The following is a 25,032-nucleotide window of genomic DNA, read 5'->3' on the forward strand; positions in this document are numbered from 1 at the left end:
GGAGCAGGGGTCACACACATGTGCTGGATGTTGTTTGCCCTTGAATGGGGTATGTTATACCACTCACAGCTGTTGATCTGTTTTGGTTAGGATAGGGGGTGGAGGCACATGTGATCAAGAAATCAACTTTTGAAAGAGGTAAGAAATAAACACTGCTTTTTTTACATTTTTAATTTAATTTTGTGTAAAAATGTCTCAAGTTTTGCCAGACAGGTCAAATAATGATTTAAGAAGGAGATGTTAAAAATCATGACTGATATTGCTTCCTGTACATTCATCACACTGGAAATGGAAGGTTTATTTAAGAGCATTTTGTTGTGGGCTACAGCTAGTAGTCAACAAAATTACTGACAAAAATCTTTGACTAAATATAAAACAATGTCAACACTAAAGAGATGAAAAATATGCATCAGTGTTAATCAAACAAATTTAATGAAAATGTTTTGTTGATGAAAAAAAAATATACTGCAAGCACTGCAAATATTTTAAATACTCCAATGCACTAATAAAAATGTGTCAGTGGATACAGTATTCCACATAATATGTTGTGTTGTATAGCTACTGCTCATTTTGGCAAATGTAGTAGGTCACTCACATATTCTGTGAAAGCCAGAGGGGGAAGTCATCCAAATATGGGTAGAGAGGATTGTTCACTTTAATTACATATGGCCATCAGGAGATAGTGCCAAGTACATGACAGACTCAATGATGGCTCAAATGACACAGAATGGAGCCGAATGAGATATCGTTACTCATGCCTGCATGCTTTGGAGAGAGAAGAAACTGAAGTCATTGTTGTATTTGCATGTGTGATTAGTTCTTATGCACAATTATTATGTTTTATTTGTTTTGAGAAACTTTTGGGCACTAAATTATTTTTGTAATACTATAACTTTTGATTGTTTTGTCATATCAACACAAACTTTTGATTGGGAACAAAACAAAAGCAGTTTTTAGATCTAGCTTATATAAACCCTGATATAAAAATACTAATGAGCCAAAACATTATGACCACCTGCGTAATATGCTGTAGGTCTTACGGATGCCGCCAATACAGCACCAACCTTCCAAGACATGGACTCTACAAGACCCCAGAAGTTATCCTGTGGGGTCTGGAAGCAAGGCATTAGCAGCAGAACCTTTAAGTCCTGTAAGTTGTGAGGTGGAGCTGCCATGATTCTGACTTGTTGGTCCAGCACATCCCACAGATGCTCAGTCGGATTGAGATCTGGGGAATTTGTAGGCACATTATCCTGCTGAAAGAGGCCACTGCCATCAGAGAATACCATTGCCTTGAAAGGGTGTACCTAGTCTGCAATGATGTTTAGGTAGGTGGCACGTGTCTAATTGATGTCCACATAAATATCCGGACCCAGGGATTCCCAGCAGAACATTGCCCAAAGCATCACACTCACTCCACTGGCTTGTTGTTTTTCCACAGTGCATCATGGTGCCATCACTTCCCTAGGTAAATGGAGCACACATACATGGCCATCCACATGATGTAGAAGAAAATGGGACTCATTGGACAAGGCGACCATCTTCCACTGCTCCAAGGTCCAATTCAGACGATTGCGTGCCCATTGTAGGTGCTTTCGATGGTGGACAGGGGTCATCATAGGCACCCTGACCGGTCTGCGGCTACACAGCCCCATACACAGCAGGGTGCGAAGCACTGTGTGTTGTGACAGATTCATGTAACCATCATTCAAATTTTCGCTGACTTGTGCCACAGTAGATCTTCTGTTGGTTCAGACCATAGGGATAGCCTTTGTTGCAACGATGACTATTGGGCTCCTAACACCCTGTTGCCGGTTTATGCTTTGCCCCTCCTCGGACCACTGTCGGTAGGTACCACTTCTCAGAGATGCTCTGACCCAATCTTTTGCCCATAACAATTTCGCCCTTGTCAAAGTCGCCCTGGCCCTTTTCTCCTGTATTCAAAATGTTTATTATGAGAATGTATGGTTCACTTACCATCTTATCACACCCAGACCTTGACATGTGGCCTTGTTAGGAGATGATCAATGTTATTCGCTTCACCTGTGAGTGGTCATAATGTTTTAGCTTTTTTTTTTTTTTTTTTTTATTAAGCAGTTTCTTAGAATGAGAGTTTAATAATTTTTCAAAATCTATATAATTTATTTAGTAATTTATTATTAAGTTTCCTGTGAAACGTTTTCAAACTTTTTTTGTAGAGTTCTAAGCCTTCAGTTTTGGCCATGCCACTGAAACTGAAATCTTCAAAAATACCTTCAGAGCTTAAAGGGTTAATGGAAACTAAGTTGCAAAAATGAGTCATTGAGATATTTTCATGGTTACGACGTCACAACCGTTAGTACATTAAGGGCCTTCAGACCTGTAGCTCGTTTAAATTGTTTCTGAAAAAGAGGCTAAATTGTTACAATGTTGCATTTTCTTCTTGGTTCGGTTCACTTTCACAAGGCAACATTTCAAAACAGACCAAAGCTATGTTAATAAATGTCATATGTGAGCAAACTGTCCTCTTATTGGTCAAAGTTTGTGTGCTGTTAAGGTCTTACATCCAAATACCAGTTAAATTATATACCTGGATAAATTTGCCAACTGTTACAAATTTTCGACTACTGCTTAGGTCACAGTTATGCAAAAAACTTCTGCATGGCACAAAATGTGCGTTCCAGTCAGAGGTTGCATTCTCACCACAAGCGAGCCGCTCCAGAGTTCGTTTGTAATCGGTACGAGATCACCTCGTTCAGGAGGTCTCAGATCGATTGATTTGGTGTGGATCTGAATGCAATTGCCATGTTCATATATGCCTAAATTAACCGAACCAAGGGAGAAAAGGCTCCAGGTTCTGAATCAAATGCTCCAAATGAGCCAGTTGAAAAGCCCTACATGGAATCTTTGCCTTCAGAATTTCTCAGAAAGCATGTAATTCCACTAATTCTGCACAAAAATTAGCACCGAAAAGCACAGTTTCCCTCTATGCCTACAGATGACTTCCCATGTTTACATACATTATCAGTGCATATTCATTACTTAGCAGACGTCCTTAACAAATAGAAGTCCTAAACGTACACCATTTGTTGGGCCAATTTTGCTGTGTCAGACATTTCTGAATGCACAAATAAACAGCAAAATTTGATAAAGCCACAGTGTTTATGCTTTTCAGGGAAACCTATGAATTATGTAGTTGTAACTGCATATTAATCTGCAAAAAGAGCAAGAGTTCCATTGAGAAAAATCACATTTAAAGAACTGCTCCTAGAATTCTGACAGATTCGAGTCATAACGGCTGCACTGACGTTGTCTGGCAGGATTATTTAACAGTGCTAACATGTGCAGATGCACAGGCATTGAGTAACTCTCTCGTCTCATGAAATTGTCACTTTAGTATGGCACCTCTCAGCTCTGCCATCCAGCTGGCTGAGAAACCAGTCCACAAAAAATGTAATTTGCCTCATTAAATTATGCCATGCTATTTGATTCTCAGGGTTGTAAGTTGTGTTCCCTCCTCTTGTCCTGGATCATACTCTATCTGTCACACTAACTTCACGTCCCAGTGTTGCATGAATGAGTTTAGATTGTGTCTCTCGAAATGAAACACATGCACTGGAACATTTACTGTTTTCACTACCTTGGGTTATCCTTTACAAGCGGTTTACTTTCTTAGGTACCATGAACACCATTGACTGACTGACCATGCAAGAGATGAATGGAATCCAAAGCTTCCAGAGTCTTAAAAGGACCTTTTGTCCACAAATACAGCACAACAGAATATATTTTTGACATATTTTTCCTCAGGAAAGATCTGCACCCAAAGCTCTAGTGTTAAAGCATGCTTATTTCTTTGCACCTCGACTGAACTCTTGTGCCAGTCACCAACCTCATTACATAATTCTCCTTGTGTATTTATGCTTTTTTTTGTTCTTTCTTGGTGCAGAGGTCATTTTGGGAGTGAATAGATGCAAAAAAAAATAAAATAGCTTGGAGGCGAATTCTCTTTCCAGAAAACCTCTGAAGCTTAAGATAATATCAGATTTTAGATGGGCCCCCCAAAAGGCAGCCATCTAATGAACCACTTGAAGTTCAGTTTGCTTTGCGGTTTTACCAACATGTCACTTTGTTAGGACCCAGAATGGGATCTAACAAAGATCCTTTTCACAGAGAAGTTCAGGAACAGTACAACCTTGACTCTATATGAATATGATTGTTTTGTTTTTCACAAAGTCTTTGCTTTCACGGGTTTTGGCTGGAGTATAATGTGGGTTTGTGTCACAGTTCCTTAGAGGAATTACAACTCATGCAGAGAGGCCTGCTTACTCCAGTGTCTTGTCTGATGGAGAGGCAAGAATAAATGTCCCCCCACTAGCTAAAAGAGTACCCTGATCTCATGAAAAATATGTAACTGTGGTGACATATTTGCAAATGATATTACTTGGCTCCACTGTGTGGTGCTCTATGCTATTTATATTTTCTCCAAAACGGATTAGGTGAATGCTCCAGTTTTAAATCAACAAAACATACCTCCCTACCATAAACCTTTAACCAAAACCTAACCGATAACTTTGCAAGACGAAATTGCTGATGCAAACACGTCATTTTGTACAAAACTAAGTGCCCTGGGCTCTTTAATCAAATACAGTGTCAAGAAAAAGTGTGTGAACCCTTTGGAATTAGCTGGTTTTCTGCATTAATTGGTCATAAAATGTGATCTCATCAAAGTAACAAGTGTAGACAAACACAATGTTCTTAAGCTAACAACAAGTAAACCCTTGGAATTAAAAAGTGGTCAATCCTCATATGGCAGCAATAACCTCAACCAAGCGTTTCTGGGAGCTGTGGATTAGACCTGCACAATATTCAGAAGGAGTTTTAGACCATTCTTCCTTACAGAACGGTTCTCTTTAGGTCATTCCACAGCATCTTTATTGGGTTAAGGTCTGGGCTCTCACTGGGCCACTAGATGGTGGATTTTCCTTTTTTGAAGTCATTCTGTAGTGGATTTACTTTGGTGTTAAGGGTCATTGTCCTGCTGTATCACCCAACTTTTACTGAGCTTCAGCTATTGCACAGCCACCCTGACATTATTCTAGAGGATATCTTGATAAACTTGGGAACTCTTTTTTTTTTTTTTTCTCGATGATGGCCAGTGGTCCAGGCCCAAGAGCAGGAAAGCAGCCCCAAATCATGATGCTCCCTCCACCGTACTTGTTGGGATGGTGTATTCATGTTGGTATGCGTGCCCTGTTTATGGCATTCGTAGTGCTGTGTGTTCTTCCCAAACAATTTAACTCTAGTTTCATCAGTCCACAAACTCAAAATGTTTTAGTGCTTTTAATAAGTCCAAGTAGCTCTAACCCACACCTCCAGTCTCAAGTCATTAATTGGATGCATGGTTTGCCAACTCCTGACTCATAAAGTAGCTTTTGTTGACGTCATTAACTTAGGTGTTCACATTATTTTTCCAACCTACACTGTAAATTTTTGAATGATGCGTTCAGTATGTACAAGAAATATACAATAATTTGAATGTCATATGTTAAAATAGATTGTTTTTTTTTCATTATTATAACTTAGATGAAGATCAAACCAGATTTTAAGACAAATTTATACATACGTGCAGGTCATTTCAAAGGGTTTATCCAATCACCAATAAAATCTGACAAAAATGGCTGTGGCAGGACGGAGGGCGGGGCTGGGTGATGATTCTACACACCCGGTCCCTTATCAGGCTAATCAAGCCTCCGAGAGGGATAAAGGCTGACTGCAGAAGATGGTGCAGGAGAGAGAGATAGTTTACAGTCATGTCCGTCATGTGTGTGTGTTTGTATCTTTTGTTTAAGTTTTTCATTCAAATATTATTTATACCGTCAAGCTGGTTCTCGCCTCCTCCTTGCCTGTTTAAATCCCTTTACACTGGTGCCGAAACCTGGGAAGGAGGAGGGATGCCCGCCGCGGAGTCCTCGACACTGCCGTCCAACAGGGGGGACTGGAATCCCCGACCACCTGGAGCGATGGTGCCGCCCCCAGAAATGCGGAGGGGTCGAAAGAAGACCGCCGTCTGCGAAGGGAGGAGGGAAGTGACTCCCCGAACGCCTGGAGCAGTAGGGCCTCTGCCAGAGGCGGAGGAGTGTCCCCAGGAGTCGCCGTGAACGTCCTGTCCACCGGGGGTCGTGGGTCGCCCGGGGAGGAGCGGCTGTCATCCGCCTAAGAGGGTGGAGGAGTGATCGAGGACCATGCGACAGTGTATCGGAGAACTGGCGAGTACGTTTTTTTCCCCCATCTCTCTCTCCTCTCTCTCTCTCTCTCTCTCACTGCCGCTCCGCATTGGCCTTTTCCCTCTCTTTTAAATATTACAGTGTTTTTTGGGGGGGTACTACGATGTTACAGGAAGTACCCCCCCCCCCATTTTAATTATTTCTGTTTCCCTCCCCTTGTCCCCTCCCTCATCCAGGTCGACGGGGATGACCTGCCGGCAGACGGGGCAGAAGGCACACCCCTCCCCAGGGAAGGGGGGGTGTACGTCATGCTGGGGGCTCCCCAGCCTGAGAGAACAAGGGAAGAATGTGGCAGGGCGGAGGGCGGGCCGGGTGGAGGTTCTACACACCCGGTCCCTTATCAGGCTAATCAAGCTTTTTTACTGTTCTAACAATAAATAATTTCCATTGAACATGGATTGGGTCTGTTGAACACACGACAGGCCAAAATTTGTAAGAGAGCCACAATAAAAGATGATTAGAAAATAAAAAGATTTAAAGAAGACTAAACATGATAACATGAGGATTGATATGAAAAATCAAAGTCAAAAGTCTGCTGGTTTTTAAGCGTTTTGAATGGTTCCCCTCATCATGTAGTTTATAGGTAAGTTCAGGTTTTACAACTATCATGTCTGTAACATCATGTCTGGTTTTTCCCTACCCATATTATTCCCTGCTTGCATAAACATTTTGCCAGAAAAAAAGAGTGCACTAAAGTTGTTATGGGAAATCAAGTGGTAAAACACATTGTTTAGCTGTTCCCTAATTAAGCTTTTGTTCTTTGACACAGATTTTCAAGTGACTCACAACAAGTAGACTTTTTCATCATTTGAATTAGGCATTAGCACGCAGGCCTCTTTCGAAACGTTCTCACCTTCTTACCTTTAGCAAGCAAGACTCCAAAGAAAATATGCATTTATGTTTTCATATGATTTAACGATATCTGATTAGCTAACACTGTAGAATAATTGCTCAATGACTCAACAGTGCTCCTCCAGACACACTGTTTTAGTAGATTTGAAGCAGTTTTGAAGTATTGTGGTGTTGTTTAAATTCATAACCCACTTTCTAGAATTCAACATGTGTTATTCGAATCCAGTCCCAGTAGTCAGTGCCAATAAATGCTCAGAAGTGACCATGCACATATTCTACCCTTAATTAGTAAAAACCTCTGACAATTCAGACATAATGACCGACAGTCTCAAATTTCCAAGGTTTGAATAAATTCTCACAGAATAGTGTCCATTTCCCCAGTGTTTTTATTTTTAGTTCTTTTTACTGGGTGTGTGAAACTTTTTCTCTGATTTTGTGAGCTTTCTTTGTTATATGGAAGGAGTGAAATCAAGCAAATTTTACTTAAAGTCACAGCCTCATACAAATGTTATACCTACAACTGTAGATGTTTACATTCTCTGAAGAAAATATGAGTGTGTCTAATTGTGCAACTCGGAGCCTGGAATAAGCACCACAACTTGCAGCATTATAATAGAATTCAACTGATGGCTTCAAATGTGTCTCATCTAATCTGAATATAGAGTCAGAACTATTTATTTTATTATACAAGTTGTAATGTTTAGAGTTTTTTGTTTTGAACTCAATTGTTTCATATTGCGAAGCTGTTTTTTCCAGACTTATTCATTTGTTTTTGAATAATCTTTATCTTTTGGTTTGTGTCCATCAAGTTTCAAATAAAAGGAGAAAATATTCTAATGAGATAAAGATATCCAATAGATGTAGGCAGTGTCTATAACACCTCCCTTAAGCGAAAGTAACTCCGAAATACAAGTAAAAAGTCACGTATATGGAGACATTGCCTCAACTTTGTCTCACTGTCATCTAAACCAGCGTCATATGTGCATGATAGTGACTGAACAGCACCCAGAAACATATTATAGTTTTAAGATTAATTAAACTTAAAGGGGTAATGATGTGAATTTTTTTCAATTATTTTAATATGTTCCTTAAGGTTCACTTCTAATATTAGTAAAGTTTTTTTGCACCAAAAAATAAATCATATGTTTGTAAAATATGAGCATTTTCAACCCTCGTTCTTACCCTCTGTCAGAAACACTGGGTTTTGGTGCTGCTTCTCCTTTAAGACTTGACAGGAAACACCCACTGTTGTGATTGGCTCTCTGCTCTTGACTGACCAGCTCTGCTAACCACTACTGGGCGGGTTAAGGAAGTGATTAAAGGTAAAGTAGGTGTTGATGTTCCATTCTGGAGGCAGTCTGATGCAAATATCTAACACAGTGTGACATCACAATGTGAAGGAAGTGGAGAACGAGTAGTTCAGTGGCGGCTTGCTTTCAACAAATGCTTAATTTTTGCAGTACTGAGGAAGTTTCGAGTTCTAAAACTTACAGTATGTTTTTTCTTTATAATCAAATTTGTATTACTATTTTGAAACAAGCACAACAAAACAATAAACATGCATGAAAATCCATAGCTAGATCCAAAGACATGAGGGAGGAAAGAAAAATAAATATAAATTAATAAAATTAAATAAACATGCTAGAGTCTGTGGCAGGCACATATAAAACAACATCAGACGAAAAACATTTCTAGTGCAGATCCTTTAAAATGTCCAAATGAAAGGGAATTCCAGGCCTCCACAGTTGCAGGATTAGCATTATTGAGTCGTGCTGTAGTGCATTCCAGATTTACGATTCTCAGAAAACAATCCACAGTTCAACACAATCTTGTACAAATACCAGGTGTGAACCAATTTTGTATAATTGACTTTTTCACGGATGTAAACCCAGCAAATAACATTTTCTTCTCGCTTTAACTTACATACAAATTTACATGTATGAGACAACTGGACACACCGGAGAGGCAGTGCATAAATGTGAGTCATATGTAGGTTGTAGTTTCATTTTTAATCTTTTATAAGGAGTTACATGAGCTCTGAGAATAGTTTTAGCTAATATAATATAATAATATCTATAATATAATTATAGAATAGCTAAGTTCTTGAAAATGAAATTGAGATTAGACCACACCATGTCCCAATCCACTTTTATAATAAACGTGTCCAATTTACAGTTCCATTTGGATAAGATGGGGAGGTATTTTCAGTTAGAATTTACAGGATGTTTTTATAGTACAGTGAACTCTTATATGCCAGTAGATAAAGGAAAATATACTCTTTTACAGGTCTATTTGTTCTTTAAGGAAATGCTGTCGAAGCGCCCAGGGGCAAAGCTGCCCAGAGAAGGGGAAAGCCGCTGATATGCGCCGTAGATCCAACAACAAACGCTCTACAGAGGTGAGTGGAACAGTAGTGATCTCAGCTCGCTGATCACACAACCACTCGGCTCTGAAGAAAAAAATCTGAATGAATGGATGAATAGATGCACGATTCCCTCCTTTTATATCCGTATGTCCGGGGGAGGGACATGCAAATTCTGTCTGCCAAATTCTTCAAATTATCAGTTCAGAGGTAACCGAGGCCTTCAAGAAAGTCCCCTAGTCTCGCTTCATTCGACACAACGCCAAGTGAGCGACAGAAGGGGAACTGTATGTGTATAGATATATACACAGTATATCAGTATAAATCCATATATTCTCTTAGAATGGCGTGATAAACTAGGGGTATGTCTATAAAGTCACGCTTCGATATATTGCATCAATCCTTTATCTTTCTAGCAATATTTTATGTCAACTGTTTGGCCACTTGTTCGATAGTCTGAATGCTTTTAAATTATGATGCGTAACATGAAGACATGTATAATTTTTCCCTGAATATATTTTTTTTTTCAATCTGGCCACTCCAGATGAAAGTGATTATGATTATGTTTTCCACACACACAAAGAAGATAGATAGCTAGCTAGATAGCTAGCTAGCTAGCTAGCTAGCCTGGGATAGGTGGTTACATTACCAAACTTTGATCTTCAGCCTTTTCCTTCAACAGGATCTGAGAAAGGCCAGGCCACAAGTCTGTTTCTCCCATCTGACTGCATGCATCTTCTGCTACTGCATTGAATGCAAAGCTTGCTATGTTGCTTGATCTTGTGTTTCCCAGCCCTACCATCAGCTGATTGCAGTGATTATGCATGCTGTCCTTGTTTGTCTTTTAGAGCCCCAATTTAAAAGTGCCCTTGAGGAATCATTACATACCGAGTCCTTTTCCACTGCTACTCATTGTCTTACATCCTTCTATTGCCCCCTTGAAAATTTCATTTTTTAAATGTTTATTTTAGAGCTGAAGTATGTCATTTCTGAATCACTAGCATCACCAAAGGGAGTTGCAAAAATTATAATTCCCTGTATTCTATAGATTGTACAAACAGATAGTCCCACCCCAAATTGAACCCATTGGTTTAGTCAATGTTGCTGTGTCAGGCTAGATGGGCTGCTCAAACAAACAGAGCAATGTTTTGATTAGTCACACTTTTTTCACTTTTAAGTGAAATCAACCTATAAATGGCTTACTTAGTGGTCTCTATATATTAAGCTGGTATAGGAGAGATAATTACACATCAACATTACAAATGTAATTTTAAAATAATAATAAATTATATTAAAAAGTAATTATAAACAATAAGTACATTATAAACTATATAAATCTGATAAAATGTGCATTGGTACATTGGTAATATTTTACAATAAGGTTTCATTTGTTAACATTAGTTAAGGGCACATAATCAGACACGTTTTGGCCAATTTGGTCAATTACATTTTCTTACTTCCAAAATCTACCTACAGCCTTGTCAACAGATGATAAACCTTTCACACTAATTTTATTCTATTATTTTTTGGATTGTCCTGCAGTGTGACTAATACATTTTTCCTGATGATATTATAAAAGCTGTATGCATAATAGTTATTAAAGAATTAGCAACATTATGTTTAAAATAGCTTTAGTGGGAATTTTAGAGGGAGAATATTATGTCACATAGCTTGTGAAAAGAGTTAATGACATTTACCCATATATCAGCACTATATTAGCCATCAGTCACCCTGCTCTCTAGATGTTGGCATTGAAACGTCGCCATTAAAAAACCCAAATCGGTTGAGACGTAGTTATGTTTTGTCATAGTGATCTTATCTTTATGTTTGATGTTGTTATATTTGATTATCAGATCATTGATTGGGTCTGATTTGCTTCTGTCTTGGCTTACTCTGTTTCATTTTCCACATATACAGTGACTTTTACTTTAGTGTCAAGTATCGTGTGATTGACAGAGATTTTTAAATGGTCTCACATTTCTGAAGTTTCAATGGCAAAAGGTAACTGCTGGTGTCACGTTTAAGTTGTATTAGTTTCAGGCAAAACAGAACCATATTAACTTATGGATGATTGACATTTATGTTAATATTTTGTAGTTGTATTGCTCATACTCTTGGCTATCTAGAAAAGTGCATTTGAATTGATTTTTAGTATTGTATCACATTTTTAGGTTTAACTCTGAAGCTGCCATATGGTGTGATTGATCAAGTATTCAATACAAATATCCAAAAAATGGCATAATTCATCTACAGTAAAGGAAAAATATCACATAATGTTTCCAATCATTAATGTACTGAAATTAATGTACGATCAGTATTTTATTAGCTGCTAGCATCCTCATAGCATACGCACTGACAAAAATGTTTTGTTTTTTACCCATATGTTTTCACCCTCCTTTTTTTCATTGGTTGAACATTGACGCCTCAAACTCATGCCATTGGTCAAAAGAATAGTTCACAGTTCTGCAGAACACAAACATGCATTTTTAGAAGAATATTTCAGCTCTATAGGTCCATACAATTCAACTGGATGGTAGCCAGACCTTTGAAGCTCCAAAAAGCATATATAGGCAGCATAAAAGTAATCCAAACGACTCCAGTAGTTAAATCCATATGTTCAGAAGTGATATGATAGGTGTGAGTGAGAAACAGATCAATATTTAAGTCGTTTTTACTATAAATTATCCTCCCTGCTCAGTAGGTGGCGATATGCACGAAGAATGTGAATAGCCAAAAACAAAAGAAGAAAGTGAAAGTGGATATTCATGGTAAAAAAGGACTTAAATATTGAACTATTTCATATTATTTAACACATCTTATTACTTCTGAATATATGGATTTTAAACACTGGAGTCGTATGGATTTCTTTATGCTGCCTTTATGTGCTTTTTTGGACTATCAAAGTTCTGGTTACCGTTCACTTGCATTGTATGGACCAACAGATCTGAAATATTCTTCAGCAGAAGAAAGAAAGTCATTCACATCTGGGAGTAAATTATAAGAGAATTTTAATTTTTGTTCCTTTAAGGCAGTTTTTCTGTCAGTTAGTCAGTTGGTCTGGTTGGGATGCTCAAATAATCTTGACAAAATTTCATAGCACCTCAGTGTTTACACATTTCTGGCAAATCAACCTACAAATGGCTTACTTTTGTAGGTTAAATAACCCACAATTTGACTTCAACTTGAAATAAATACAAGTTTTTTTTTCTTTTCTTTTTTCTTCTTCTTGATTTTATACCAGTTAGATACAAGAAAAACATGTTACACCATGTGAGCATTTAGATGTTCAGCTCAAATTGTTTGATCGCTGGCTGAAATCCTAGTTTATTGTACTGATGTTCCATTAGATTAGCAATACATCGGACAATTTCCTACTTTGTATCTTTGTGTGACACCTTGGACACTCATCTGAAGGTCTTTGATCCTGTTTCAAATGCTTCTGTTGCGTTATCAGGTGAGAGTTTGATTCTTATCACTTCAAAGCAAGTCCCTGCTTGCTTCTACATCCATCAACTTTCCTCAGGACTGGAGTCCCTAAAAAAACACATTCGCTCCTTCGGCAATGCAGTTTAAAACCTGTCCTTTCCTGTTCTAATAAATCGCCTCGACTCAATCTACATCTTGTTCTAGGTCTTCAGATGTAGTCCATTAAAGTCCAAAACGGTGACCCGAACAACAGCTCTGCATCACTCTGTTGGTTGCCTTTTTCCTCATGCTTTTCATTACTTTCACATTTGATCAATCAGGTTTTTCTGTTCTTCAGAAAAGAGAGACATTAACCACCCTGAATTTAGTATTTCATCATAAGTGATGTTTGTGTTTTGCTTCGGGCCTTTGGAATTGAAAATATAGCCATAAAGGCGTAAACTGCTTTTGGTCCACTTTTTGTCAAAGATTTATGGGACCAATCATCAGCTTTGCGGTCACGGCGCGGCCAGTTGCATATGGAAATGCGAGAGTAATAATGATTGCGTTTTCCTGTTATACACATAGACGTTTGGACAACAGCCTTCTTAAAATGGATCCATTCTGTAGTGCTTCCATCCACAAATCAGATCTATGTTATGTTAAGTGCCATGGGAGATTTGGACAGGACAGAGCAATCTTTTAGCTGTCACACACTCTTTGAACACTTTGAGTTCATTACTTTGAGAAGAATGTATCTGGAGAGGCTTGTTTTATGGGACAAGTACCCCCCACCTCCACAGACAAGATCAGAGCGGGTTATATCACATTCAATTTATAGTCATATCTGAATGGGAATATACATTTTCGGTGTATCAGAGATCTGTCCCTGAGCTTTGCAGGAAGACAAATGTCTCTTTAAATGAAAGGACTGTTCCAGACCTGTAGCTTCTCTTGTAAATGCTGCACATATTTTACAACCACTAAATAGGAAATACTTGATCAGTAAAGAGTAGCGATGCACCAGTGTATAGGCCAATCACCGTGTCGGCTGATAAAATCATCTGCAGCATATCGGATATTGACAGATTGTTTAAAAATAGCCAATGATCAGGGCTGATTATTTCTTGTCAATCTTAGAAATTTGATGTGAACTTAACAAGAGGCTATTTAAAATTATGTTTTTGTGGGTTAAGAGTGGGTCACATCATAATTTCTTTTGTCCAGTTTTATCAAATTATTCAAAGTGCATTTTACACAAAACATTACTTAAATACACGTCTTCTTTTATGAACATGTTTTCAATAGCTACGTTATTTTGATATTTTTTCTGGGACAAGTATACAAAGTATAGTCAGGACATTACTGATGTAAAAAACAGCATCATCACTGTTTGAAAAAAGTTATTTTTGATCAAATCTAGACAACAACCATCACTCCATACCACACCATCATACCTTATCCTTGAGTAATCATGCTAAATTGATCATTTGGTACTAGAAAATCACTTGCCATTATATCAAACACAGTTGAAAGCTACACTCACCTAAAGGATTATTAGGAACACCATACTAATACTGTGTTTGACCCCCTTTCGCCTTCAGAACTGCCTTAATTCTATGTGGCATTGATTCAACAAGGTGCTGAAAGCATTCTTTAGAAATGTTGGCCCATATTGATAGGATAGCATCTTGCAGTTGATGGAGATTTGTGGGATGCACATCCAGGGCACGAAGCTCCCGTTCCACCACATCCCAAAGATGCTCTATTGGGTTGAGATCTGGTGACTGTGGGGGCCATTTTAGTACAGTGAACTCATTGTCATGTTCAAGAAACCAATTTGAAATGATTCGAGCTTTGTGACATGGTGCATTATCCTGCTGGAAGTAGCCATCAGAGGATGGGTACATGGTGGCCATAAAGGGATGGACATGGTCAGAAACAATGCTCGGGTAGGCCGTGGCATTTAAACGATGCCCAATTGGCACTAAGGGGCCTAAAGTGTGCCAAGAAAACATCCCCCGCACCATTACACCACCACCACCAGCCTGCACAGTGGTAACAAGGCATGATGGATCCATGTTCTCATTCTGTTTACGCCAAATTCTGACTCTACCATCTGAATGTCTCAACAGAAATCGAGACTCATCAGACCAGGCAACATTTTTCCAGTCTTCAACTGTCCAATTTTGGTGAGCTCTTGCAAATTGTAGCCTCTTTTTCCTATTTGTAGTGGAGATGAGTGGTACCCAGTGGGGTCTTCTGCTGTTGTAGCCCATCCGCCTCAAGGTTGTGCGTGTTGTGGCTTCACAAATGCTTTGCTGCATACCTCGGTTGTAACGAGTGGTTATTTCAGGCAAAGTTGCTCTTCTATCAGCTTGAATCAGTCGGCCCATTCTCCTCTGACCTCTAGCATCAACAAGGCATTTTCGCCCACAGGACTGCCACATACTGGATGTTTTTCCCTTTTCACACCATTCTTTGTAAACCCTAGAAATGGTTGTGCGTGAAAATCCCAGTAACTGAGCAGATTGTGAAATACTCAGACCGCCCGCCTGGCACCAACAACCATGCCACGCTCAAAATTGCTTAAATCACCTTTCTTTCCCATTCTGACATTCAGTTTGGAGTTCAGGAGATTGTCTTGACCAGGACCACACCCCTAAATGCATTGAAGCAACTGCCATGTGATTGGTTGATTAGATAACTGCATTAATGAGAAATTGAACAGGTGTTCCTAATAATCCTTTAGGTGAGTGTATTTGGTTCATTAAATGAAGCTTAACATTGTCTTTGTGTTTGTTTTTGAGTTGCACCAGTATGCAATAGACTGGCATGTCTTAAGGTCAATATTAGGTCAAAAATGTAAAAAAAAGAAAGAAAAAGAAACAGCTTCCTCTAGAAACTCATCAGTCAATCATTGTTTTGAGGAAAGAAGGCTTTAAAATGCTTGAAATTGCCAAAAAAATATTTCTTTATATTTCATATAAAGGTGTACATTACAGTCTTCAAAGATAAAGGACAACTGGCTCTAACAAGGTCATAAAAAGATGTGGAAAGTAAGATGAACAATTAAACAAGAGGATAAGTACATCAGAGTCTCTAGTTTGAGAAATTGACACCTCACATGTCCTCAGCTGACAGCTTCATTGAATTCTACCCGCTCAACACCAGTTTTATGTACAACTGTAAAGAGAAGACTCGGGTGCAGGTCTTATGGGAAGAATTGCAAAGAAAAAGCCACTTTTGAAACAGAAAAACAAAAAGAAAAGACATTGGACAAAAGATAATTGGAAAAGAGTGTTATGGATCTTAACCCCATTGAGCATTTGTGGGATCAGTTAGACTGTAAGGTGTGTGAGAAGTGCCTGACAAGACAGTCACATCTATGGCAAGTGCTACAGGAAGTAGCAGTATCTGGACAAACAGATGTTATATCATGATTACATTTTAATATCTTGTTCAGGTCATGTGGTGTAACCCTGAAAAATCTTCTTGACATTCTTGACTCAAAAACGATTTTTGGAAAAAAATATTTGTAAATGTGACAACCTTGTCAAATTCTTTCATCATTTATTCACCCTCATGCCATCCCAGATGAGTATGACTTTCTTTTTCACTCACAAATAATTTTTGAAGAATATTTCAGCTCTGTAGGTCCATACAATGTGAGTGAATGGTGGACAGAACTTTGAAGGTCCAAAATGCACATCAGAATAAAAGTAATCCATATGACTCCAGTGGTTAAATCAATGTTTTCATAAGCGATTTGATAGGTGTGGTTGAGAAACAGATCAATATTTCAGTAATTTTTTAGTATAAATTCTCCTTCCTGCCCAGTAGCTGGTGATATGCATGAAGAATGTGATGCACCATAAACAAAAGAAGAATTTGAAAGTAAAAGTGGAGAGTTTATTGCCTGTTTTCTGATCTGTCAGGTGGAAATATTAAGTCTGATCACTTAAGTAATAGTAATAGTACACCTCTACTTAGGTAAATAGGTAGTCCCACCCCAAACTCATGCCATTGGTTGAGCCAGAAGTTGGCATATGTTTTGAAAGTGCTATAGTGTTTACACTCTTTATGAAGTAAACCAACAAATGGTTTCCATTTAGTTTTCTCTGCACAATAAATGGACTGGAGAAAGGATTTTATCATACAAAATGCAATTTCACCTTTAATGTGCAAAATCTGACTCTTTGCTCTAAAGGAATATCACATTGTTAAAAAAGTGAGTTCTTGCCTTCTGGCTGTGTATCTTCCAAGCCTGCAGGAAATTAGATCACATATAGTGTTTTGTTCCACATGCATTCTGGTCCGGTGGATATCACTGATTATTGGCATTTTTACAAGGAGCAAATGTCTTGGCCGTGTATGACTTCTGACTCGCAACAAAGGGTTAATGAGACTATTGCTTATTCAAGGCTGTTTAGTTTTATGGGGGAACGTTTAGTGTTAGTGTAGCTTCAGGGCTCAAATTAAAGCACATAATAGGCAATGCTCACCAGATAGATCATATCTGATCAGGGACATTTTGAGGGGCAGGGGCTCAAGTGAAAAAAAAAGGGGGCTCTGACCTCCGCTTTCTGTTCACAAACCAGATATTCTCGAAGCTTTTATCAAAACCTCATGAGGTAGTTGCCACAAATCATTTGCAGAGATTTGTAATATTTTGAAATCATGATTAAACAGCCCTAATAAGTTTGTCCTGTTACATCTTAGTACCATAATATAATTCATGGCATATTTGCATATGTTTGACACTGTGGTGTTCATTTCTATGCTTTGCATTGCTGATACATTCTTATGAAAGGGAAACTTGTTTTGGGACTTGGAAGTTGGAAAAGAGAGACTTTATGTGCTGCACTCCTTCATTTTCCTGGGGTGGGTGTCTCCATTCCATGACCACTTTGCCAAATGTTTCTGAAACAATAGGCAATTTATCCTTCACTGCATCTCACCACACTTTAAGATTTGGATGGTAGACAGTTTTGAATGAATGCAAAATACACCAGAAAAGGGCAAACAACCACATCCCTAACTGACTCATACAAATTACACCAATATTTTGTTGGTTTAAAGGAATAGTTCCCCAAAAATCATAATTTTTCAAATTATGTAATTCTAAACCTTATGTCGAAAACAAATGGAAATGGGTCATTCTGTGTAAACTCAACTTGAGGTCCCCAGCTCTCTCTCTCTCTCTATATATATTTTCCGTTGGATGATAAAAATCTGTTATTTATAGAGGGGGGGGGTGGAGGTTAAAATGAAAATTCGCACCTATGATTTTGGAGCAAAACAACAAAGTTAGAAAGGTGGCAGCATTACTATCTTATTTGTTCACAGAAATAGGTAGGTCTAGTACTAAAATTAGTTGACTTCAGCACCCCTTTTAGCATTATATGGCAAGTGGTGTGATCTTCCTTTTTATGGCCCTAATGGTACAAAATACAAGAGATATGGCACAATCTACAAGTTTCAATTTTCCCCTTTTTTGGTGGTCAAAAACCAAATATGGTTGCATGATATGTAGCTAGTTTATCTTGCCCAACAACACAAAGGTCTGCAGAACAATACATGTTGAAACATAGAGGGAATAGAAATGTACCTTTATTTAACCACCTGAGACCCGAGTCTGACTGCTGTGTGCATTTTCCTTTTACCTTTTTGTTCTGTAACTAGTAGCACCTAAACATGCAACAAATTCTAGAGAAAATAGATTTCCTAAAAATCGAAGTCCACATATGTGGACAGAGGGACTAAATTGTGAAAGTTTAAATAATACCAAGATATAGAGTCAATTTTTTTTTTTCCATTATATTGTTATTATGTTTCCAGGAGTGTTGGATATTCATGTTTTTGAGATGTTACAGACATTACATCAGAAATTTGCTTTAATAATTCTGATTAAAAGTAATGGCCAGCATCATCCAATAACTGCCAACCATGTTAAAAAAAAAATTATACATTATTAATTCTGGATCTATGACTGATTACTACCATTGTCACATTGTCACATGTTGAGTGGTCCAAACATCATCTGCAGCTTGAAACTGAACTTTTGGTTGGATTTTAGGAGAGAATGCACTTAGCTGCATAGAGAGCTATAGGATACTATCTTGCTCCCTATTTAGTGAATAACAACCTCCAGTGTGCTGTCTGTCTGCACTGGTCTCAGAACAGTTTGAACAGCAACATATTTAAAAAAAATGTGCTAAAATACACGTTTGTGCATATTGTGTTTAGCAGCATGGCACTTTGTGATAAATTGCTCAAATTTTTAAATTGGCATATTAGATGAATCTAGAGACTCTAATCTTTTACTCAAACAGGTTTCAATATAAAAACTTAATTAGGTTTCTTACCAGATGTAATTTTTTTGTCGTTTTTCCCAAAGACAAACTCTGCTGTTTTGTCACATGACTGTATGTAGGAAGTTTAATTATTTACTGACTGCACAGAGGCTCCTGAACTGATATCAGTTGGTTTAAATTAATTTAAATGAGCGAAGACAAAATATATTGTCCATGCGGGGTCGCACAAGGTTAATCACATAAAAAAAATTTTTTAGAAAGATTTTTAAGAGTCCAAAAATACACTACAAAAATAAATGTATATGTGGTTAGGGTTATTAAGCCGGTACATTTCTTAAAAATTCTTCACATTTAAGGAAAAACTAAGAAAATTTTTAATACTTTTTTTAGGCTGGAAACCTGTTTGGGTGAACTATCCCTTTAAGTTCCACAATTAGCCTCTTATATCAGTATGCCTACAATGTTTTATCTAACAGAGTTGCTTTTAAGTTTATTAAATATAGTTTGGGTGTTTTTTCTATTTATTTTTTTTGGAGCTGATTTAGGCTGTTCTTTTTTTGTGAGATGAAAATCGTGTTCCAGCCTAATCCTACTTCATCCATCCAGTTCTTCAAATGTAAGTACAGCGATTTTCTTTCTGCTCCAAATTCAACTGATGTCTTGCAGCCTGGACACACTGGTAATTGTTGGACTTTGTGGGTGGATTAGCTCACAGTCCATCATTTAAAGGGTACAATTGAGCTACTTTGGGGAGCCCCACTGTCCACACCAGAGCTGAAAGGTGTTGACGGGGGCCACAGCCCACCAACAAGCCCCTTGCTCTGAGTGGGCTCTGAAAGAGGGTCTGTTTGGTTGATATCTCAATTATTCAACACCATCCCATCATTCCCAGTTGGACCTGGCCATCCCTGCCAAGACAGTGGCACTCTTTGTCCTACAGCTGATAGGCTGAGGCCTTTGGCCCCACTCTTGGAGAGTGACAACCTCCTGACAGCACTGGCCCCTAGCAGACTGAGACTTCAAAGTCTTCATCTTACTCAAACCTGTGATCTTCATGCCATTCTGTGCTGAAAAAAGAAAAGAAAATACTACTGCTAAGGCCTTGTATGGGTATGAAGATGCGTTTTAGGTGATCCAATCACAAGTGGTCAGACGAGACTCATCACGGTTTACACCTGGTTGTACTAGCATCTCTTTTGACTACTTGTGTTCAGATTACATTAACTGAGTTTCAGATATGCTTGCTTCTTTTCTGTGTCATTGCATACTGATATCTGACACACTGAAGAATTTCTGGGATGTTCCTGTGTATGTATATACAGTATATGCACTCTCCTACACAGCCCCTTACAGGATAGAGAGATAATATGTTTTCTGAATTAATATTGCATTCCCGTGCAAAAGTTTTTCTGTATTATTACTATGGTTATACTATGAACATCATAGTTCAAATCTTGTTACTATAGTAAAACCATGGTACTACTGCTACAACCCTTCTCTCCATGTCCTACACTGTGTACAGGTTTCTGGTTGGCTGGGGGAGTAACTGTCTACTTGGTTTGATTGGGGGTTAGCTAGTTCATGTTGGGGTAGGTTCACCTCTCCAGAAGAGTTACAACTCGATTATACTCACCAGATGTTACAAGCTCCATGTGATATTTGTTCTGTTTAAAACCCCTAGACTATTTTCAAAACATTCACACTTCATAAGCCCCTGGTAACGCATCGCAATGCTAAACGTTCGGTGAGTCATGCAAGTCCGCTTTGTGTCGGTCGCATAGAGCAGATGACAGATGATATCGTCTTGTTCCCTGTCTGTCATTCACTCAACATTGTGTCGATGTAGTGACACTATGGGTCACCCTTGAGATCCCCAAACACCTCTGATCTTTGAGAAAAGGCCAAAGGGAATTGGCGAGTTGAATTTGCATGCCACTCCCCCGGACATACAGGTTTAAAAGGAGCTGGCTCGCAACCACTTATTCTGATTTTTTTTTCTGAGCCGAGTGGTTGTGTTCAGCTTGCTGAATCCCTCTGCCGTTCCAATCATCTCTGAGAAGTAAAGCTATTGGATTTACGGTGCATTACAGAGGTTTCTCACCTCGTGCACCGTTTGAGTGCAGAGAATGCCCCTGGGTGTTTCAGCAGCCTAAAAGATTATATTCTCCCTCTAAAAGAGTATATTTCCATCCTAAAAGAGTGGCACTGATGGAGAACGTCTTTTTAAAATTGCCTTTCCATCTGTGTATAATACCTGGTTGTGGTCGTTACCTCTCCGCTTCCGGCCACAATCGCTGCCTCACTTGCTTGTGCGCTGCCCACGTGGATAGGTAATGTTCTCACTGCAAGAACATGACCATGGCAACACTGCGGTTGTGGCTTATCTTCGGCAGAGGGAAAGCCACCTTAGCGACTCCCCGCCACGGTCCTTCTACCTATGGGTATGAGGCTGTGTCGGTTAGCACTGGGGGCGATTTGGGGACCCCAATGTGAACCGCTTCGCCAGGTAACTCCCCGTGGACCTCCCATTCCTCAGGACACTCGTTTGCCTCAGTCGAGTTCTGCGATGAGACCACCGGCTCGTCTCGGGGTGAGTTCACAATCTCATTCGGGACTCGCAAAGTGGATGAGCTCTCGATCGCAGCATTGGAGAGTGGGCTGATCCAGTCTGACATCGAGGACTCAACTGGGCTCCCACCTTTTGGTGTGGTCACCCAGTCGCAGGCTGACGCGGAGCTGGCGGCCATGGTTGCCCAGGTGGCTGCAAGCGTCAAGCTGGAGTGGAAACCTCCAACCCGCCTTGAACCCTCGTGGGTTGATGATTGGTTCCTGGGCTCGGAGCGGCGCTCATGGCCACGCCACGCCCTGGTCCCTTTCTTCCTGGAGGTGCATTAGGAGCTCACAAGGTCATGGCAGACACCTTTTACTGCCCGGACCCGATCTCTGAGCTCCTCCGTTCTCACTACCCTCGATGATGGGGATGCAGGGGGTACTCTGTGATTCTCGGGGTACTCTCTGGTAGACAGGCCACCTCCGGCATTCCCGCCATGGCTTTCCTGAAGGTACACCAAGCCAAGGTGCTAAGAGATCTACCTGAGGGTAGTTTTGACCTGGAATTGATGCAGGAGCTGCGCTCAGCGACCGATGTCTCTCTCCGTGCAACAAAGGTCACAGCGCGGACTCTCGGGAAGGAGATGAGTGAGGCTGACAAGGTACGGTTCCTTGATGCCCTGTCTCCCAGGTTGGCTTATTCAGCTACACCGTCGAGGACTTTGCCCAGCAGTTCTCGGCTGTTAAGGAGCAGATGGAGGCTATTCAACATTTTCTGCCTCGGCATGGATCAAGATCCCACACACAATCTGCATGTCACCTGGGGTGTCCCCTGCGGAACGACACTGCCTGGCCCCGGCAAAGAGCCACCCGCAGGAAGCAGATGCCCTCCCATCTCATGGCAGGCTGGCAAGAACCCAAGGAAGGCTTCTAGGTGCCACTGAGACAGGTGACCCAGGGACATGGAGACCCACTGTAGGCCTGGAGCTGGTAAGAAGACCACTCCATCCACCGGTGGAGGGCCGGGAGGTGAATATTTTGTTGCCTTATCTTTTAATTTTGCCACATGCCCGAGGGCTGCGGTACCCACATTTTCAGAAAAAGAGCTGTTTCCTCATTCCCTGGGTCACATACCCAGTATCTTTATCACGATCGCTGGATAATTTAGTACATTTAAGACAGGCACGTGCTGCGGAGGTGGGCCCCCTGCATGCCCAGCTGTGGCAAAAACACACCCATGCCCAGGAAGTTTACGAGGACGGTTCCCCTTCTCTCACATTGCTGACCGGTCCTATGGTGAGTACCCGGATGGAGGTAAGTGCTTCAATGTCCCTAGACTCAGCACGGCCACAAGTTTGGGGTTCGAGCCCCCTCAACGTGGTGCCTCCAGCTCCGCCCCGCCTCAAGACCCCACCCGCTGATATGTCCGATGCAATTATTCCTTTGGTCCCCCTCGCCCGGAGCTTGGGGGCTTGGCTTGCGCTCTTCAACCCATCGCAATGGCTGACCAGGACCGTCCAACTCGGCTATGCAATTCGGTTCACCTGGTTGCCTGTTTGTCACCCCATGTGATATATTTTCCACGAGACGGTTTCCCTTTTGGTAAACCCATATCTTCCTTGGGCAGAGTTCCCCTCTGCCACTGGTCGGCATGTTTGTAGAGCTCCATCCCCTCTGGATAGGACTTACCATGGGGACTTATCCACATGCAACACTGCTGACAAGACTCAGTATGACCATGTGACACATTTCCATACAATTGTCTCCCACTCCTGGCAGGGTGTGGTCTCTGTGGTGTCTCCCCATAGGGAAAGGACACCCCCTCCGATGTGGACACTTATGGCCCCCAGCTGAACAATTTCCACTCTTTTTTGGGGATAAAAAAGAGAAGTAGAGGCCATTGCTGGGGCGGCCTGTCCCCCTTTTGGGCAGTTGACTTGTCCTCGAGGTGTGGGGGACTGTACGCTGCTCATAGGAGCATTTGGGGAGGTTACGTGACAGCCAGGTGCGCTGGCTACAAGTTACGCACTGGTTTTCCTGTCTCGCACTGCCACTCCACGTAACACAGTTCAGCTAGTTGAATTATTTCGTATAGGGACCCCTAGTGTCACTACATCGACACAAAGTCGAGTGAGTGACAGATAGGGAACATCCTGGTTTCTTTCGTAAACAAGATGTTGTGTCCCTCCTGCCACAACACTGAACTACCTGCTGAAATGGCCGGGACCCTGTCTCGGCTCCTCAGCACAGAATCTGAATGATTGGTTGCGAGCCAGCTCCTATTATACCCGTATGTCCGGGGAATGGCATACAAATTCCACACAGAAATTCCCACTGGCATTTTCTCAAAGATCAGAGGTGTTTGGGGCTCCCAAGGCCGACCCCTAGTTTCACTACATGAACACTACGTCTCATTCCCGCCATCAGGAAACGAAGTTTACGAAAGTAACCAGGATTTTGTATTAGTTATTTTCATTTTTGCAACACATGATGTAAATAAGAAAACCCTGTTATAAATGTTTCACATGTTCATCAAAGCATACCTGCTCCTTAAACCAAAATAAGGTGACTTTTAAACTACATAATTAAGGTAAAAGAGCAAACACACAAAAACACACATGGCAGTGTTAAAAATTGCAGTTAAATAAGGAAATAAACTGGAAACTTAACTTTTATAAAAGATGTCAGATTTTCTTGCTTCCATCGAAGAACACAAGACAATCGCCTGGAAGATTCTCAAATCATGTTAAATAACATGATCACATTTTGAGTGCATGCTCCACTAAAGCTGAAGGATTACAATCCAAATTTCAGCACAGTTATTAACAACAAAAATGTCAAATTGCACGGCATGTCAAAAAGTTTGCAGACCCCTGCTGTATTAAAAATCATGGTTAATTTTCATAAGGCATAGATAAATGTATTGTGAGGGAATCCAAAAATAATTGCGAGAGATTGTAAAACATGTTGCAAGGGAATGCAAGACTATTTTGAGGGAACTCAAAACTCATGCAAGGAAAGCAAAACAAGACTACTTCAAAAGAATGCAAGAGTATTGCGAGGGAACGCAAAACACAAAACATGTTGCGCGGGAATGCAAGACTATTGCGAGGGAAAGCAATACAACTCTTGAGTGAACGCAAAATGTGCAAGTGAATGCAAAATGTGTCGCAATGGAAAACATAACTATTGAGAAGGAACACAAGTGTATTGTGAGCGAACGCAAAACTATTGCGAGCGAATACAAAATTATTATGAGGGAACGCAAAATGTGTTGCAAGAG

At 40.2% G+C, this 25,032-nt stretch overlaps 1 long non-coding RNA gene across 1 annotated transcript in view; it reads left to right on the plus strand.

Annotated features, from left to right (window-relative positions):
* Positions 1-9,462: 9,462 nt before the first annotated feature.
* The window catches only part of LOC127638215 (uncharacterized), a 56,966-nt gene continuing 41,396 nt past the window's right edge, over positions 9,463-25,032 (plus strand). Inside the window, exon 1 of the long non-coding RNA XR_007969849.1 lies at positions 9,463-9,513. This is a non-coding gene — a long non-coding RNA (uncharacterized LOC127638215). The remainder of the gene's footprint in view (positions 9,514-25,032) is intronic.

This window comes from Xyrauchen texanus, chromosome 46 (genome assembly GCF_025860055.1).
Source record: "Xyrauchen texanus isolate HMW12.3.18 chromosome 46, RBS_HiC_50CHRs, whole genome shotgun sequence".
In the NCBI taxonomy this organism is placed as follows: domain Eukaryota; kingdom Metazoa; phylum Chordata; class Actinopteri; order Cypriniformes; family Catostomidae; genus Xyrauchen; species Xyrauchen texanus.